Below are 18901 nucleotides of genomic sequence, written 5' to 3'. Positions count from 1 at the left end.
GTGTGTGTGTGTGTGTGTGTGTGTGTGTGTATGTATATGTATGTATGTATGAAAGCATATAGGACCAGAAAGGGAGGTGAACAGGTCTTGTAGCAAGAATGAGAAGCAATAGTTAAATAATCATAGTACTTCATTGGTATACCCAAGACAATGAAAGAAACAGAAAAAGGTCTCAAGCACTTCGGGTGAATCTTCTATGGAAAACTTACAGCTAGACAAGAGCAATCGCGTAAGAAGGGTTTCGACAAGTGTAAGCCTCACCAGTGGATGAAGTAATGGCATTGTTGTGCTCACACATCAATCTCAGTAAGCTTAGTGCATGGAAACAGTAAAAACAAAGCATAAGAAATGGCTATTGAGTAAAATAAGGGGCATTGCGGTAAGACCAGGATTTCCCATTTTACCTGAAATGGGGATTAATTTTACCTAAAAGCCAGCAAAGATATCTGTGAGACTTGAATGGTCTCTCTGCCAGTAGCTTCCTAGATTTCTAAAGACCACATTAGTCACTATGTCCTGCCCTGCTGACTAGACATATTTCCTTATGGAGATAGGGAGGAGCTAAGTGCCACTGTATTCGTTTGCATAACCTTGCTGTATTATGGCAAAGTAAATGCCCCTTTTTTAAACTGTTCAATAACTTTCAAGTCCCTCATGTCATCCCAATATTGAACCTGAACTGACAGGGCTATGGTGTTGGGCTCATCTTCAATAGATTTTTTTTTTTAAGATTTAAAGTTCAGTAATAGTGACAATTATTAGACTGAATATACATAAACCAAACATTTAGAATATGGGGAAAGAACAAAAATAAAACAAAATTAATACTTATTGATTGAACTCTTGAAAGTATTGTGGTCTAGTAAAAAGACGTGGTTCCCTAACACTTAATAGTTCTGTGACCTTGAGTGAGCCAATAAAAAAATCTCTCCAGCCTCATTTTTCTCATTGGTAAAATGAGAACAATAATACTCATGCTAACTAAATAATATGATTTGGATCTGGAATAGATCTTAGAGAGAATTAATCCAATCCCTTCATTTTACAGAGGAGGAAATGGAGACCCAAGAGATTAGTAAAACGCCTATAGTCATAGGAGTAGTAAATTGAATTTGTAAGTGGATCTTTTTTTTTTTTTTTGGTGAGGGCAATTGGGGTTAAGTGACTTGCCCAGAGTCACACAGCTAGTGAGTGTGATTTGTCTGAGGCCGGATTTGAACTCAGGTCCTCCTGACTCTAGGGCATTGTGCCACTTAGCTGACCCTGACTCCAGTACTCTTATACCAAATTGTTTTCCAGAGTTGTGAATAAATCATTTTGCAAACCTTAAAGCATTATATAAATGTGAGTTATTAATTAATTAATTAATTCCATTAAACAATATATATTCAAGGCACAATATTAAACGTATTAAAGTATAATGGAAATCACGTTGGACTTTATGTCAGAAGACTAGTCTTAGCCCTGTGATCCTGGGCAAGTCATTTAACCTCTATGAGAATCGGTTTCTCTAGTGATAAAAATGAGATAATGAATGTGAAAGAACTTTGAAAAGTGAAAAACACAATTTAAGTGTGAAGTGGTATGGTAATAATTAAATCCGAAATTGTTTTTATATTATTAATAATATAAAATATATAATATATAAAAAGATAAATAATATAAAAATTATAAAACAGTACTCTGAATGTATACAGAATAGATAAAAATGTAGGTACTTTTATGACGTTTTTTCAGGGAATCATGGAATGCTGCATTCTCCGCAGAATTAAATTTGAAAACCACTTGAAGGATAAGAGAATGGCCCATAGTACATTGGACTTACATACTACATATAAAAAATTGGAGAATACAAAGAGAAGTACAGCATAAAGATGTCATTAAAGGAGTGTGTAGCACCCCCTCCTAGGATACACCTCATAATAAAATTATAACAACTAGCATTTATATAGCACCTACTATGTATCAGCATTATACTAAGTGCTTTATAAATATTCATTTGTTCCTCATAGTAACCCTGGGAGGGAGGTGTTATTGTTATCCTCATTTTACAGTTAAAGAAACTGAGGAAGACAGAGGTTAACTGACTTGCTCATGGTCACAAAGCCAGAAAGTATTGGACATCAGGTCTTCCTGACTCTAGGTTCAGAGCCTTCTCTACTATGCAACCTACTTGCCTACTCACATTCCTGGTTTGGGTTCCTGCATGACAACTGCTACTCCTACAAGTTCTCTTGTACCTTGTAGGTAACTGTTATAGCTCATGGACCCCCACTGGACAGCTTCATCTTTTCAGTCAGCCAGTAGACACAATTAGTTCTTTCATAATAACAAGAACAGTAGTTACAAAAAATTCTTCCCTTAAACCTGGACTGTACTCTTCTACAAATACAGAATCCATAGGGAGAGTGGGAATAAGTAGAATAGAATAGTAATGAGGCTCACATACTTCTCCTGTACTGAAAGACTGGTATCCTTTGTGGAGTTCCCTCCTGGGTACAGCGTTTCTTAGAGGTCTCTTGTTCAGCTAAGATCCCAGGCTCTGCTCCTCCCCCAAGTTAGACTCTCAATTGCCAGCTCTAGTTCTTCCTTGAATCCAAGGTCCTCTCTCTTCTTTGTTGCCGGGGATCACACTCCTTGAAACTGCTCCCTCCCTCAATTCGACTCCTCTCTATGTCTTTGTCTGAGTGGAGGGTGTGTTTTTCTGTTTTCTCCATTGTAACCCAAACTCTTTAGAAATTATGAACTCTCAACTGCTGGATAGGATGTATCCAACTAGATATGTAGCTCTGCTCCCAGATGTCAAGGTTGATAGTGAGGGAGGAGAAGGAAATATTCTCCTCCAATGTACTCTGGTATAGGTGCAAAGATCACAGGCTGCTCCCAGTCTGGTCTAACTGGATCTTACTCTTAAACAGTGACCTGTATGGTATAATGGGGATTCCTTTCACATATGGGTTGGACTAGATAAGCAATGAGGTTCCATCCAACTTTAAATTCCACATGTTCAATTGTCTTTTAAGAGTGACCCAGGAGCCTATCCACTCATTATCATCTGCCATTAGTCCCCTTCCCTTTTTATTTATTTATTATTTTTTGATGAGGAAATCGGGGTTAAGTGACTTGCCCAGAGTCACCCAGCTAGTGAATGTTATGTGTCTGAGGCCGGATTTGAACTCAGGTCCTCCTGATTCCAGGGCCTGTGCTCTATCCACCGCACAACCTAGCTGCCTCTCAAGCCTTCTTTTTTTAATTAGGTCAAGGACTTTGCTCATACTTTATAAAAAAGTCACCAGAAGTGGCTTCATTTTTACAGTTAGTTTAAAAATCTCATTATCTGCTCTTTATTTTCAGCAATTATATTCTGGGTATTCTGGATGGAGGTGGGGGGATTAGTTAAGGGTCAACTTTTCTACATGTATGATCAAAAAAAAAAAAGAAGATAGACTAGTCACAGGATCAAAGATCTAGAAAGGATTCAGAGGCCATGCAGGCTAGCTCCTTTATTTCATACATAGGGAAATTGAGTCTCAGGGAGGTTAAGTGACATGCCTAAGGTCTCATGGTAATAAGCATCAGAGGTAGGATTTGGATCCAAGTCATCTCATGCCAGAGCCAGGGCTCTTTCCACTTCGATAGACTGTCACATAACTAGAGCTAGGGATAACATACACACAGCCTGGGTGCTCCATTGGTATCCTCTCAATATCAAGATAAAATGAGGAAGACAGCCAGGATATTGGGTGGACTCCTTGTGGCAAACTTATAGGAGGGCCTGGGCAAGAGTCACACAGGATGGGGCAGGTACAGATGAGTTGCAATCTGTTCTACTGGAGTGAGAGAGATTGCAATCCTTCAGAGTACCAGCCCTATTATGAAAAAAATACAATATGTGGGGCTCAACTCTGTGGAGATGGAGCACATTGAAAAGTAAATACTTTTTTCCTGTCTGGCAATTTAGGAATATTCTAATGCCCCGATCTTTTGCAGGAGAGGGACATGACATGGTAGGAGTAAGCAAATCGTATACATGTCATAAAACATAAGTTGGTATATCTCAGATATTTCGTTACCCCTGGAGATGCTGAGTTGACTGGGTCAGCAAGACAAGGCCAAAAGATAAAGACGGCTGGTTTATCTGCTCTCAGGGCTAGCAGCTCATGTATGCCTGCTGCAAAACAATTTTGGGTGGTATACAGCTTTGGGGTACGGAGGCTCCACAGAACTACAGGTGAGAAATAGATGTGTTGTGGAAACCCTCTGCCTCCTTCTCCACGGCTAGGGTCTTCTCTCTCCACTAACTCCCCCCTGCGCCCTCCCCCTGGATAGAGCAAAGCCTGAGTGGCAGGAACAGGGCTACACCTGGGGCAGCTGCGAACAGTTTGGTTCAGCCACAAATGTTTCCTGCAGGGCATCTCCACCACCATCTCTCTGCTTCTTCCTGTACTTGGTAGTGGAACAGAATCCAAGAAGGACATTTGGCACAGTTGATCACATTGTTTTCCGATTGATGTGGTCCAGTGTTGCTCTCCTGATGCTCTCCAGCTGCAGAGAATTGAATTAGTCTGGAGGGAGACAAGTTTAGTAAACTCCCTCTTTGCAAGGGTTAATGCAGGAAAGCTAAGAAGTATCAGTCAGTCAACGTGTGTTTATGAAGCCCCTCCTATGTGCCAGGCACTGTGCTAAGGGCTGAGAATACAAATTGAATGCAAATAGAAAGATAGTCCCTGACCTCAAGAAGCTTGCATTCTATGGGGAAGGCAGTAATGGGAAGCTGAAAAACCAGGTGGACGGTGGCAGAGAAAGCCTGGAGGACAACCTAGAGAGGAATGGGGTCTGGAGGGTGCAAAAGGAGCCATCCATTCAGAGGGAGCCAGTGCCACAGAGGTGGAGGGTTCTGCCACTGTGTGAATTTCAAGACTAGAGTGACGCTCCAGGATGAAGAGCTGGGACATAATAGAGGAGTCCACGGTGCAGCCTTAAGAGGAATGAAATGTGAGGCTTGAGTACATGTGTTGAATTTGGCAAGATTTGGGGAGATGAAAAGCCAAGATCAAAGAAAGGTAAGGCCATTTGGAAAAAAAAATGATCAATGTGAATAGACTTAACAAATCTAAAAAACATTCAAAGAACACATCATTAAAGAAAATTTCCTTCTCCATAGGAAACCTTTCTTTATCAATATATAAAAGATTTGGGACTTTTGTGAACAAGTTGGTTTAGCCACAACTGCCTGCCCCAGTGTCTAGCATAGGTCCTGATGCATGGTAGATGCTTAGTAAGTGCTTCTTGATGGATCGACTGTAGTATTTGCATTCCTTATTAGCTGTTCTCATGAGTTGCTATATTTGGAAAAACTTGATACGCTTTGAAAACCTTAAAGTCTCTGGTCAATGTCATGCTCAACCATGATTCTAGAGGACTGACGAATGATGATCTATGCTACCCACCTCCTTAGAGTTGATGGACTCAGGGTACAGAATGAGACACATTTATGGACAGGCACAATGTGAAAATTTATTTTGTTTGGCTGTGTATATTTGTTTAAATGTTTTGTTTTTTATTTTTTCTCTTAAATTGGGATGGGGTGGGAGGGAGAAAAAACAAACACTTGTTAATTAAAAATTAAATTAAAATTAAAAAAAGAAAAATACTAGTGGCTAGGTTACCTTCTGGTAGTGATAGCCTCTTTAAACTGTCATCAAGGCCTGTACTAAATGTCTTTCCAAGAGAAAAAGGATCCATATATATATATATAAAAATATTTATAGCAGCTATTTTTTTATGGTGGCAAAGAACTGGAAGTTAAGGGGTATTCCTCGGTTGGGAAATGGCTGACCATATTATAATGGAATTATAATATAATACTATTGTGTTGTAAGAAATGATGAAAGGGATTGTTTCAGAGAAACCTGGGAAGACTCATGTGAACTGATGCAGAGCGAAGTGGATAGAACCAGGAAAATAATTTCTACAATAACTATTATAAATACAAATAACTTTGAAAGACTTGAGTAATCATTGGCTGTGATGACAAATGACATAATGCCAGAGGACTAATGACGAAGTGTACTACTCACTTTCTGACAAAATGGTGATGTACTCAGGGGGCAGAATGGGACATACACATTTGGACATGCCCAATGTGTGAATTTATTTAGCTTGATGATGCATGTTTGTTACAAATTTTATTTTTGTTTTCTAATGTGGAATGGTGTTGGGAGGAAAAGATAATTTATTTTTGTCAATTGATAAAAATAATTGAATTAAATAAATTAGTAAAACAAATAAATTAAATTAATGTTTAAAAATTCTTTTTAGCTTGGCCAGGCTCCTCCCAGAGTTTGTGTTTTGTTGGTATTAACCAAAGTGTCACTACAATGAAGCAATGGATGAGGACATGAGTGAAGGAAATATATGATGGGAAAACGATTCAGTTCTATATTATTTACTGTCGTTCTGCAGAAGTTGCTACTATGTCCGGAGAAGATGCTGTTTGAAATTTAAAAGTTACCTACTGGAACAATAGAAGCAACTATGGCAGTCATTTAGAACTTGAATTGCAAGGATGTGGCTCTGCTGTTTCTTCTCCCATACTTCTGGCCTCTTTCTTCCCATTCACCTGCAATTTCCCACACTTTCCTGGAGGCAGGTGATTTCCTGTTCCCTCCAGTTTTTAGTATTTTCTCCCTCTCTAAAATTAATTTGTATTTAACTTTGCATATATTTTGTATTTACTGATCTTGATTCCTATAGTTTCTTCTAGTAATATAGCTCCTTGAGGGCAGGCACCGTCATAGTTTTTGTCTTTGTGTCCCCAAAACCCTGTCTGTCACATCATCATCATCATCATCATCATCATCATCACTAGCATTTACATAATGCTTCATGGTTTGCAAAGTGCTTTACATATGTTGTCTCATTTGATTAATAAATGTTTGTTGAATTGAACTGACAGCAGTTAGGGGTCAGACCAAACCACGAATCTTTACTAGGTCTAGGTTATTAGTTTGCATTCTCTATATCATAATAGAATGTAAGGTCCTTGAAAGCAGGACTGTCTAATTTTTCTATTTGTATCCCAGTGCTTAGGACACTGTCTGGTACATAGCAGTCATGTGAAATTCTTGTTGATTGAATGATTGATTGGTTACTATTCTAGAATCTAATGTTGCTGTTAAGTCCTTGAAGTCATGTCTGACCCTTCATGATCCCATTTTGGGGTTTTCTTGGCCAAAGTACTGGAGTTGTTTGCCATTTACTTCTTCAGCTCATTTTACAGATGAGGAACTAAAGGTTAAGTGAGTTGCCCAGGGTCACATAGTTACTAAGTGTTTGAGGTTAGATTTGAATTCATGAAGATGAGTCTTCCTAATTCTAAGCTCAGTGCTCTATTCACCATGCTACCTAGCTGCCCAGAATTTTAACTAATGTGTTATTATCTCAATTTCCTCATCATGGTACTATAATTTTGAGTAATTGAAGTCTCTATGAGCTATAATATTATTTTCCATCTAGTTGAAGAGACAAAAATGTCTTCTGTCAAAACTTGACAAAGATATATAATTTCTGTTTGGTTATTGAAATATTTGCAAATTAATGTTAAAAGAGGAGTTAACCAACATGCTCCACATATGTGTGTCTACATATATATCTTTATTTTATATAGTGAGAAGATGCTGCATTTATTATTATTGCATGTGCATGAATTTGCTATGGTTCTTCTATAAGTCATAGCTTTACTAGAAGTATGCTTACACTCATCACTAGTCTCTCCATTGCCATTTGGGTAATAATCAATTTCAGTTCCTGGGAGACTGTGTTGTTCCCTTGACTTATAGCCATACAACTAACTCATATATGCTTTACCTCAAGTTTAATAATGAGTCATTGTTCTAATGTTACCTGGATTTAATTGAAAAGATTTCTTAGATTATAGATGAAATTATTCTTGGTGTGTTGTGGGATTAGCTTCTTCCCCAGACCTACAAAATAAATGATATTTAATGAACTAAAGTTAAATATATGCTAACAAGTCTTTTCAAGATTTAACAACTCAGTTTTTTTTTTTAAATGAAGTTTCTTTGGTTTGAAGAATGTGTTCTCATTTCCAAATCATGCTTGCACAACTCAAAAATATTTTGTGACAAGTACAATAGGTCATTTGCATTTGCTACAAGACTCAACAGAATTTTTTTGTGGAGGATGAAATGAAGCTTGGCAGTATGAAAGGATGACCTCATTAAATATCTAGTAAGCTCTTTAACAGAAAAATGAGACTATTCTCTTTTTCCCTTGGCTATGAAATATTATCTTACTGCTACTGAAAATTATTCTCCAGGCTATTTGCAACTTATGTTTAGAAATGAACAGCTTTTTTTTTTAAAGCAAAACTCTAAACCCTACCCCCCCAAAAAAAAACCCTACTTAAGTATTGTTTACTAAAGTTATCTTTATGCTCAGAAAGAATACTTTTTATTACATTTTATATTTAGCTTTTTTGTCATGGAAAATTTAAGTATGGAATGACAGTCTGAAAGTATTATGACATTTTGATTTATTGATTTGTGAGGTTTGTTAATATTATACAAATATGGCAATCAATTAATTAATATGTTACTAATTAAGAATTCAGACCTTTCTACCCTAAACTTAATATTTAGTTTTTGGTGTACATGGAGCAAAAAGCACAAGTATATTCAACCATAAGCAAGAAGCAGCATTGGGGTATTGGTTTAAACCAACCTGAACATGAACTAGGAATGGAACAGCCATGTTGAAAGTTCAAGTACTTGTAATACTGAGATATACAAATGGTATGCTATGTAGGAAATCTAAGATTTATTCTCCCTCTGTGTTTAACCCTGGTAAGATCACACTTAGAGATGTCCCTGTCATCAATGAACTTATATTCTATTGGCTGAAGTAAGGCAGAATAAATCAGAACTAATGGTCTTGGCCCCATTGTCAGAGAAGAAGGCCTTGCTGAATCTATTTCTGTATCTTGTTGAGTTTGTCAGGTAAGGTGAATAGAAGAGTGGGTCTGAACTAGCAAAACCAGCTCCTGCACTGGGGTCCTACTGGAATTTCATAGGGACTAGATAGGTCTTAGGAGTCCCCTCTGCTGTAAGGGGCTCACATTGAACCTATAGCTAACCTCACTGTTAACCTCAATCTCACATCTTCAACTGCTTTTTCATACATGGTGAACTGGATGTCCAGTAGACATCTTAAACTTGACAAGTCCAAAACCAAACTTATTATCTTTATCCCTAAACCCTTCCAAATTTCCCTATTACTGTCAAGGTCACCACCATCCTTTCAGTCCCCCTAGGCTTGCAACTCCAAGGGCTCCCTATCACCTCCAGGATCAAATACAAAATCCTCTTTTTGGAGTTCAAAGCTCTTTTTAACCTAACCCCCACTCCCCTTACTTTTCCAGTTTTCTTATGCTTTACTCCCCAGCACATACTCTTTCAGTCAGTGACACTGGCCTTGTTTCACAAACAAGATACTCCATCTCTCTGCTCTGGGCATTCTCTCTGACTGTCCCCTATGCCTAGAATGCTGTAACTTCTCACCTCTCTGGCTTCCTTCAAGTTTCACTTAAAATTCCACCTTTTACAGGAAGCCTTTCTCAATCCCTCACTTACCCTCTATTAATTATTTCATAGTTTCCTTTTCTGTACATACTTGTTTCCTTTGTTGGCTACCTCATTAGATAGTGAGCTCCTTGAGGGCAGGGACTGTCTTTTGCCTCTTTTTATATTCCTCACACTTAGCACAATATCTGGCTAGAGGAAGTTCTTAATACATGCTTATTGACTGACTTTCCCCTTGTCTAGGTATCGATGAATAATTCTCTGACAATGAAACAAATCAATTGAATTGCTTTCCAGTTAGTTGTCATTGCAAATCCAAATTGGGGAATAACTAACAAGGCACAACCCCCCCCCCAAAAAAAAAGAAAAAAAGAAAAACAGAAGAAAATATAGACACCACCTTAGTTCAGGCTCTCATCACACCTTGTCTAGATTATTACAACAGCCTTCTAATCAAATTATCAGATTCCAGCTTCTCTTCTTTTTAATTGATCTCTTATATAGATTTCAATCTTCCTGATATACAAGTCCAACCATGTCACTCTTCAGCTCAAGGCATTCGGTAGTTCCCTATTAACATTAGGTGGCGCAGTGGATAGAGTGCCAGACTTGGAGTCAAGAAGACATCTTTGGAGTTCAAATCCAGCTTCAGACACTTACCAGCTGTGTGATCCTGGGCAAGTCACCTAACCCTGTTTACTTCAGTTTCCTCATCTGTAAAATGAACTGGAGAAGGAAATGGCAAAGCATTCCAGTATCTTTGCTATGAAAACCTCAAATGGAGTCATGAAGAGTCAGACAAGACTGAAATGACTGAACAAGAACAAAAATACCATTGGCTTGACGTTTAAAGTCACTCACAATCTTCCTCTAGCATACTGTCCCAGGTTTAATTCATATTATTTTCTTTTATGCACTCTACATTCTCGCCTGAATGTCCTACTCTCTATTAGTAATATTGCTCTCTGTTAGTAACCCAGTATTCCATTTTCTCCTTTAGTATATAGACACTGGCCGGCTTCCATGCTTGGAATGCTCTCCTTTTTCATTTCCACCTCTGAGAATCCTTAATTTTCTTCAATGCTCAACTCAGGTGTTAACCTTCTACAGAAAGCCTTTCGTGATTTCTCTAGATGTTGCTATTCTTTCCTTTCTCAAATTAGCATGTATTTATTTACATATTGTGTCCCCCTAGTATATTTTTTTTAAAGAGAATTTGGGACTATTATCATTATTTTATTTTGCTTTGTCTTTGTGTCCCCAGTGCTTAGCACAGTGCCTTGAACATACCCAGAGATTAACAAATACTTACAGAATGGGAATGTTTGTTAGAATAGCTTGCAAGGCTTAATTACAGGGAAGAAGAATTGGAAGGTATAGCTTACTAAATGTTAAATATGAGAACTGTTGATTCAGATTGAATGAGTGTATTTAATGGAGTATGTCACCTAGAAAAAAGAAAGTAATCCTTCCACTATCGATCACCTCAGTGGTTATTCCGTTCAGAATCAGTGTTGCTAAAACTTTCCTGATAAAGGGGAATTGAAGATTTGTGATCAGGGGCTAATCACCTTATTTGTATTTCAAAGAGCAGAGATAAAAGACTGATAATTACTCAGAAATCCTGACAACTGGATAGTGATATGTGAAAAAGAGCAGTTACTTCTAATTAATTAACATTCAAGAACCTATTGAGAGGCAGACAGATGTAAGTTTCAGTCTCTTAAATTAGAGTGCTTTAAAAGTCTAATGGATTGTTTTCTGAGATAGTGGATTCCCCAGCAATGGAACTCTTCCTACAGGGGCTAACTTCCCAGAGATGTTTTGGAGGGATTCTTTTTCAGATGCTGGTTGTACTAGATAAAATTAGGTTCTTCTAAATCTGTAATTCCATTAGGTCCCTAGCATACTTTAAAACGGAGGTGGTAAAACTGCGGATTGAAAAAAGGAGTTACCCATATGATGGAAAATAGCTCCTATGAAGAAAGCTTGAAAGAATTGGGTTTGCTTAGCCTAAAGAAGACCCAAGGAAAACCTGATAACTATATTCAGTGTAGAAAATTCATTCCGTATGTTGTTTTTTGGCTTTGAAGTAAGCAGCTTCACTTTGCATCAGTTCATGTAGATATTTCTATGCTTCTCTGTATTCATCACATTTGTCATTTCTTACACCACAGTAAGATTCAATTATATTTATGTATCACAATTTGTTTAGTCATTCCCCAGTTAATGGGCATCTGCTTTGTTTCTAATTCTTTGTTATCACAAAAAAAATGCTGCTTCAAATATTTTCTTATAGGTAGGGACTCTTTTTTTTTTTATCAAAGTAATCTTTGGGGTATGAGCACAGTCATGGAATCTCAAAGTCATAATTGTTTGCATATTGTTTCCTTAATTCCAAATAGCTTTCCAAAATTTGCTAATTCATAGCTCTACTAACAATACATTATTGTGCCTACCAGTGCACAATCCCATTAGTGTTGTCTATTGCCATTTTTATCATCTTTGTCAACTAACAGGGTGAGGTGAAATCTCAAGTTTATTTTGATTTGCATTTCTTTAATTATTATTTATTTGGAGTATTCTTTCATGTGGTTGTTAATACTTTGCAATTTTGTGCAAAATGGATAATTTTGATTACATTAAATTGAAAAGCTTTTGCACAAAGCCAATGCAACCAAGATTAGAAGGAAAGTAGAAAACTGGGGAAGAATTTTTACAATCAGTACCTCTGATAAGGGCCTCATTTCTAAAATATATAAAGAATTAAGTCAAATTTATAAGAATACAAATCATTCCCCAATTGATAAATGGTCAAAGGATATGAGGAGGCAGTTTTCAGATGAAGAAATTAAAGCCATCTATATAGTCATATGAAAAAGTGCTCCAAATCGTTATTGATTAGAGAAATGCAAATCAAAACAACTCTGAGGTACCACATCACACCTATCAGATTGGCCAACATGATAAAACAGGAAAATGATAAATGTTGGAGAAGATGTGGGGAAATTGGAACCCTAATGCATTGTTGGTGGAGCTGTGAACTGATCCAACCATTCTGAGGAACAATTTGGAACTATGCCCAAAGGGCTATAAAAATGTGCATACCCTTTGACCCAGCAATACCACTTCTAGGGCTGTATCCCAAAGAGATAATAAAAATGGAAAAGGACCTCTATGTACAAAAAATATTTATAGCAGCTCTTTTTGTGATGGCAAAGAATTGGAAATCGAGAAGATGTCCATCAATTGGGGAATGGCTGAACAAGTTGTGGTATATGAATGTAATGGAATACTATTGTGCTATAAGAAATGATGAGCAAGTGGACTTCAGAAAAACTTGGAAAGACTTGTATGGTCTGATGCTGAGTGAAGTGAGCAGAGCCAGGAGAATATTGTACACAGCAATCGCCACGTTGTGCGATGACTAACATTGATAGACTTAGCCCTTCTCAGCAACGCAAGGATCTAAGACTTCTCTCTCCAAAGGCCTCATGATGGAAAGTGCTATCCACATCCAGAGAAAGATCTATGGAGTTTGAATAGAGATCAAAGCATACTATTTGCTATTTTTTCCCTTCTATTGTGTTTTGTTTCCTCTTTCTGGTGGTTCCTCCTATTGGTTCTAATTCTTACAACATCACTAATGTGAAAATATGTTTAATAAGAATGTATATGTATGGCTTATATCAGATTGCATGCCATCTTGGGGAGGGAGGTGGAGAAAAATTTAAAACTCAGAAGCTAATAGAAACGATTGTTGATTAATCAAAATAAATTAATAAAAAATACTTTGAAATTTTTTTTACAACTGTGCTTATTTCATTTTACTGTTTAACTTTTGAGGATTGGCTAGTAGTTTAATTTAATTGTTAGGATTCCAAACTCTTCTCAGAGAAACTTGGTACAAAGCCATCTTCCATTCTCTCTAATCAGAGATCAGGAAGGGCCCCAGGAGCAAGGGTTTCTGAGGAGGTGTGAGTACTTTGTCATTGAATCCTAGGTTTGTTTACTTGTTGGCTTTCTAGTTGTTTTTTTTTTAAAGTGAATATTTAGTTCATTAATCTTCTCTTTTTCTGTTTTGTTAAGGTATGTTTGTAGGATATGATTTTCCCCTTGAAGACTTTGTTAGTTGCATCCCAGAAAATTTGGTATGTTGTATCATCATTATAATTTTCTTTCACATAGTTATTAAGTGATTTTATAATTTATTCTTTGGTATACTCATTATTTAGGATTTCATTGTTAAGTCTCCATTTGGGTATGTGTCTTTTGTTTGTGATCCTTGAACCAATGACTATTTTATTGTATTATGGTCTGCCTTTTTTCATTTGTTTGCAAAATCTCTCTGCCCTAATAAATGGTCAATTTTTTAAAAATGTAGGGCTGAGAAATATGTATAAGACGCCATAAGTCTTTTAGCTCTAGTTTTTTTTTAGCAATTCGCTTAGTTTTATATTTTTCCTATTATTTATATTTCTGTTAGCTATATCCGAACCTGAGAGACGGACATTGAAATCTTCTGTCACTATCACGTACAGCTGTTTATATATTATTATCGCTCAATTAATATCTCCTTAATTTGGGTAATAAGGCATTTGGAGCATACAAGTTTAACAGTGACACTGGTTTGTTGTCTACTGGTTCTTTTCAGCAAAATTATTTTCCTTGTTTATCCTTTTATATTTTTTGAGTGTTTGTTTTTGTTTTGTCAGCATGATTGCAACTTCTGCTTTTTTGGATTTACCTGATGCATAGTATTTTTTTCCTCCAGTCCTTCAGTTTTATTCTGTGTATGTTATCTATATCACGAATTCTATGAAGCCATTGTTGAACCAGGAAAAAGCTTTATTAACGGCCTGGAAAGGGTGGGCATCCCACATGTGTGAGAGCACTCATGTGAGAGCACATGTGTTGACAGATACATACCTTTTTATTCCCTATTCTCGATTAGAATTTCCTTTCCCTGTTTCTCCATTGAATGGGTACTATAGAGGTTAGGGCCTCTCTGAAGTGCCTAATTTCCCCACATGAGTTCCGCCCCTACTTATATCTCCCACTCCCCACAATTTGCGACCCGGGCCCTTATTTGGGTATGCCCACACCCCTTTTGATGTTAATCTATAGTTAACCTCAGAACTGATTTTTACTGGTCAGTCCGTTCACCCACCAACTCCACTTTAGGGCTTCCTTTGTTCAACTTCCACCCAGCCCCTAGACTGCATCTTTGTGGAAATGAAAACTACCTACCTCTCACATTCCCTGCCAGGTTAAACTGACTCCAATACTGTCACATAGGCATCCACTCCCTGATTGAGTGATATGCAGAAGCAACATCCCAACCACATTTTCCACAGTTTATGTTTTAGTTTTTAAAATATGTTTCTTGTAAGCCATAGACTGTGGAATTTTGATTTCTTATCTAATTTGTCACTCTGTTTCATTTTATTGAATTTTAAAAAATCTATTCACATTTAAAGTTGGGAGAGTTAGGTTTATATTTTCCTCCATTCGTCTTTAAATTTTTTAAAATTATGATTTTTTCCCCCTCCTCTGCTGTTAATATAGCAGTATGTCTCTTCGGGTGCTTTGAGTCTTCCTACTTGCCTTATATTGAAAAATGGGAGTTCCTTAATATATTATCAAAGGGAAAGTCATTCTGGGTGGCTTAGTTCACAGAAAAATCTGTGCAACCGTTGTCTTCACATAGGCTTAACCTTAAGATAAAGGAACCCTGACTAAGCAAGGACATCATCAAAACCAATGACAATGACAGATAAGATGAGATCTCTCATCACTGAGGTAGCAATGTGTGAGGCCAAAATCAGTGGCTTGTACTGCCAAGCCGAAAAAGGCAAAAGCTAAGAAAATTGCAATCAAACTGGGTTAAATATGCATGTTTCGTTTTTCCTTGCTTAAAAGTAAAAATTTAAACAAAAACAAACAAAAAACCCCTCTCCGAAACATTGATTCACTTGTAGGTGGTGTGTTGTTTCCATAATACATCAGGCCTGCCTCTCTATTATCATTATCACCTAACTCTCATCTTTACCCTGTCTCCTGTTCACTTATGCTATTAATAGTTTTATATAATTATATATGTATATAAAATATATTAATAACTTTGTTGTTACTCTGTTGCTGTCTTTAGCTTGTTCACCTTTCCTGCATTTCTGTTGTCTGGGATATTTGGAAAGCAAAGACTCTCTTTAAGTCTGGTTTTCTTCCTAATAAAGTTTTGAGTGCTTTTTTGTTATTAAATATTCAACTTTTAAAATTTATGTTTAAGCTCCAATTTGTAGGGTAAAACACCTTGAGTTACATCTTGAGCTTCATTGCTCTTTGGAACACATTATTTCATTTCCTCCGGCATTTTCTGGTGTTATTCAAAATTCCTTTTCTTTGTGTTAAAAAGCCATTTCCTGGTCGCTTGCAGAATTTGGTGTTTCTTCATGGAATTGTTAAATTTAACCAATATGTGCGTTGGAGCTTACAAGCTTGTGGTTTTTTTGTTTTTGTTTTTTTTAGGAGTCAAACTATGGATTCTTCCAAGGTACTTGTTTTCTGTGTTCAGAAGTTCTGGATAATTTTCTTGTATTATTTCTTGCATTATGGTGCTTAGGTTTTTTGCCTTTCGCTTCTGTGTATTTGTATTCACAATCATTTGTTTTCTCTTTTATTTCTTTGTTAAGTCTTACCATTGTGAGTTCAAGTTTTTTTTATTCAGCCAATCATTTCTGCTGTGCAGGTCATAGATTCCACTCTCATAATCCTCATTTTTTTCATTTAAGTCATGTACAACAGTGTACTGTGGTTCCATGTTCTCCTCAAATTCCACAGGGTCCTCATCAAGTGTTTAATTCTTTTCCTTTGTTTTACAGTATTTATTCATACTTATCTGAACACATTTATTAGATCTGGAGGAACCTTCTGCCGTTAAAAAGACAGTGGTAAGGGGGTGGTGGGGTGGAGGAAGGGGCAGTGTGGTCCAGTTATATGATTGAGCTCTATTACAAGTCCAGACATTTGTCATGCCCCATCCCCTTAGATCCTTTACTATCCATCTTTGGTGTTCACTGTCATGGCTTTAGCAAATTTTTGCAGTGTTGAGTTTGGAACTGCAAGGCACTAGAAAGAAGCAGGGGGGCTGGGCTTGGGGTTGAAGTTGAGTTCTTTTGAAAATTGCTGGAGTGGGTAGGTAGACTGTAGTCTTACTTCTGGGGAGTCTTGTGAGTGATGGGAGATAGTATAGGATTCATGGGATTTTAATCTTTTTTGTTTGTGGTTGTGGAGATAGTTGAAATTGCTTTATCTCTGGCACATATTTCGTATTTTGGAGAAGTTTGAGAGGTCATGGGAATTGGAGAAAATAGCTCTTCTTCTGTCTTGTTGGTTACATGACCCAGAAGTCACGCAATGTCTTTTATATTTAACGTTAACGCTTTATTTGTCTGTGTAAATGCTTTCCATAGACCCCAAAAGTCTTTGGAAAAAGATGAAAGTCTGCCAATTGACTTGTGCAATGATTTCTCATAATTCAATTACATTTGAAAAACATTTATTAAACATCTCCTATATGTTTGGCTCTATACTGAATATCAGTAATACAAAGGTAAGTGCAGTGCTTGTCCTCAAGATGTTTGCATTCTACTGAGTAGAAAGCTGAATTTTTCCTTTCTTCCCCCACTTTACCTCAACCCCCCCTCCAAGAACCAAGTACAGTGCTTTGCAGATGGTACAAGATGATGAATAAATGCATTTTGGATTGAATTTAGTTTCTTATGAAACTTTTGATACCTATGTGTAGCTTGGTTGCCAGGGAGAATCAGAATGCTAGAAGTAACTATGGCAACTCAGCAGAGTTTTACCCAGAGTTCACAAGACTTATTACAGTGACCTTGGAGTTTAGGACGAGGGAGAGCAGTAAGTAGAAAATCTTTGTCTACTTAGTCAAGCCAAGGAGTGGGTCGGGGACTAGAAGTCTAAACGGTTATGGGTTGGACAAGAGCGAATCACAGGGCAGTGGGACTCTATGGTTTCCCAACCTCCTCTCCCACCCCCATCCCCAGCTTGTTAAAGAGAGCTTAGCTCAAAGTCCTCGTCTCTGACTTAAACAATAATTATTTTCTATTTCTGTTCTGCTTGGTTTTGGGGTGGAGGAAAGGAGAGAGAGAGAGAGAGAGAGACAGACAGACAGACAGACAGACAGACAGACACAGAAAGAGAGCCACAACATGACAGATAGAGAACATGTTTCCCTCCCCAGCTGATAGCCAATAGTGGCCTGTGTCTTTGCTTTTGTTCTCTGTTTTTCTTTTAATTTTATGCCATTTCATCTCTTAGGAAAAACAAAAGAGAACAAAACAAGATCAAGTGGCCACCCGCTCTACCCAGGCTTATGTCATTTATTTTGCGTCTCAGGGAGAGAGGAGAATTTTTACCCTTAAAGAGATGGGTCACCTTGTTACCCTTCAGTGGGAGCAGAGATTAGGGAGGAGACCCTGACTGCCCATGAAAGTGAGTGTGTCATCAACCTTGAAGCAAATGTTAGCCACAGAAAGACACTCGTCATGTGGGGTAAGAACTGGGGAGATGTGGCTGCAGCTGTGGACCGGTGCTGGTGTTGTTGGTCTTTATACATATGTAAAGTATTTTGCCATCTTCTGTGATCAAAACATTCCTTCCTTTTTTTTCTTCTTTCTTTCCCTTCCTCCTTTCTTCCCTGTTTGTTTATTCCTCCTTCAGTCCCTCCTTCCTTCCTCCCTTTTTCCCTCCCTCCTTCCCTCTCTGTTTCTTCTTTCCTTCCTCCCTCCTTCCCTCCCTCCTTCCCTCTCTGTTTCTTCTTTCCTTCCTACCTTCCTTCCTGCCCATCTTCCTTCTTTCCTTCCTTCCTTCCTTTTAAAGTAAGCCATTTACTGGTTGGTTCTACTATAGGTAAGCCTATCAATCTAACTGTAATAAGTACTTTGTATATCAAAAGGACAAAAAGATATATCAGCTTTTTTCCAGTTGATTTTGCATTCCTTACTTAGTCTACTAAAGAAACTACAGCCTTTGTCCTGGGTAGTTTTTTGGAGTTATTTGAAAGTTATGCATCAGAAGGAAACCAACTTGCTTCAGTGAAAAGGGAAACTAAAGTAGATCACAGTGGACAGGAAGTTGTTATTAAAAATGTATAGCACACCTAGAATGTGCTAACTTTGTTTTTTTTCCCCTTAATAGTTTTTTTATTTTTTCCATTTACATGTAAAGACATTTTCAACATTCACTTTTGTAAGATTTTGACTTCCTAAATTTTT

Source organism: Phascolarctos cinereus, unplaced genomic scaffold (assembly GCF_003287225.1).
Source record: "Phascolarctos cinereus isolate Bilbo 61053 unplaced genomic scaffold, phaCin_HiC Scaffold_5;HRSCAF=322, whole genome shotgun sequence".
NCBI classification, from domain to species: domain Eukaryota; kingdom Metazoa; phylum Chordata; class Mammalia; order Diprotodontia; family Phascolarctidae; genus Phascolarctos; species Phascolarctos cinereus.
Note: the sequence above shows the minus strand (reverse complement) of the source record.